The following is a 1755-nucleotide window of genomic DNA, read 5'->3' on the forward strand; positions in this document are numbered from 1 at the left end:
GATGAGCTGCTGAGAACCCGTTCGTTCTCTGCAAAAATTACCGCTGACCGAATGTCGGTTACGTAATCGTCCTCTGTGACGAGTACGCAGATCTGCTTGATTTTCCCACAATGCAGATCTCTCAAGAACCGCTTAGGTTCTAGGGTTGGTAATTGAGTTATCTCCGAAGTTAACTTCGGAGGCGCATACAGATCAAGAGTAGAAGCGCCTACTCTCGATCCATCATTAACCAAGACATTTAATGTCTCGGTTTCTTCCTGGGATTTATCCACAGGCTGCCGGGGGATTAATCCCTCGGGATCTAAAAGTCTAGTAACTTCTACCATTTGAGGAGATTTCTCCTCAAATACGTGTGGACCTTTTCCCTCAACGTCGTCCGAATGTGATTGCGCTATCACAGTCGGGTCCTCTACGGTCGACTCTCTGCTCGGCCTAGGATCATCGTGCTGTCCCTTTAAGGAAACCAGAATACTCCTTGAATGTCGCCCGCCAGGCGTACATTCATGTCTCAATCCACTCGACGTCTTCGAGTGGTGGACTTTCGGCGCTGCCTGTGCATTAGCACAGCCGCCGGCAGCTAACTCCACAGTGGGATTAGGAATCACACTGTGATCTTGTGCAGTTGTACTAACGACCGTACCACAAGTGAGGCCAACGCACTCACTCGTAGTACATCCACACGCTTGTGGACGCTTCAAGACGTTCATCACATGGCCATCTGATGAACAAGTGGCAGGCAACTTTACGGATCGATGCTGCCAGCTGATCCTTGGCTCGTATTTTCTGAGCCAAGGTAATCCTAGGATGACATCAAATTTGTCATTCAAATCCAGTACGATGAAATCATCATCATGCTGTAAGTCTCTAAACGTGCAGTGAAATTTCACTACTCGTTTCATCGCTGTTATCGATGCGTCTGTCGCTAGACGCACCGTCATCCTCGCTGGAGGGATGTCGCGGTCAACACATTTGAGCCTAGGACCCTCTAGTGACTGGCGACGAATAAAGTTATTCGACGCTCCGCAGTCCACTAGGGCTCTAAGTGACAGAACATTTGTCACTTTCAACTTCAAGGTGATGAGGAATACCTAATCACCAGGTACAGAAAAACATAATGATTGTGTGTCTGGAGCAACTTTAGTCAAGAGATTTGCAAGAGGTTGCTGGGTCAGTAGGGCGGTGCTGTAACGAGGCACTACAACTGTACTGTTTTAGTACAAGTCCACTTCGCACTGCTTCAGTTGCGAGTGGTGCCTTACGTTATTTCACGTACACTAGTACGTGCAGAAGAAGACTTCTCTTTAAGGTAACTAGCTTAAAGAATATAAAATGAAAACTGTAATAATATAATTAAGTGTTTCTCTCTTTCTATCTTATAAATGCTAACTTAATTATAATCTAATACTAAACATGCAATTGAATTCTTATCTTATCTTATCTGTATCTCTCTTTTGCTTATCTCTACAGCTGATTAGTTTGCGGAATAAATAGGTATAATGGTCTATACCTATTTATGGATAAGAATTCTGAACATTACTAAATAAAGTAATATTCTCCAAATATTATCTACCTTTTGGACAATATATTAATTAACAACCTTTAAGTGTTAATTTCATGTAACGATACACTCCGTCATACTGTTTGTCGCAGAATGCCCAATTTCCTGCGATTTTTTGATGCTGAAAACTCAGAGCGTCTGCGTCTCTACAGCGTAATACAGGCCCAGGTTGAAGGCCAACTTGTGATGCAAGAGCT

This window comes from Bremia lactucae, linkage group LG16 (assembly GCF_004359215.1).
Source record: "Bremia lactucae strain SF5 linkage group LG16, whole genome shotgun sequence".
Lineage (NCBI taxonomy): Eukaryota > Oomycota > Peronosporomycetes > Peronosporales > Peronosporaceae > Bremia > Bremia lactucae.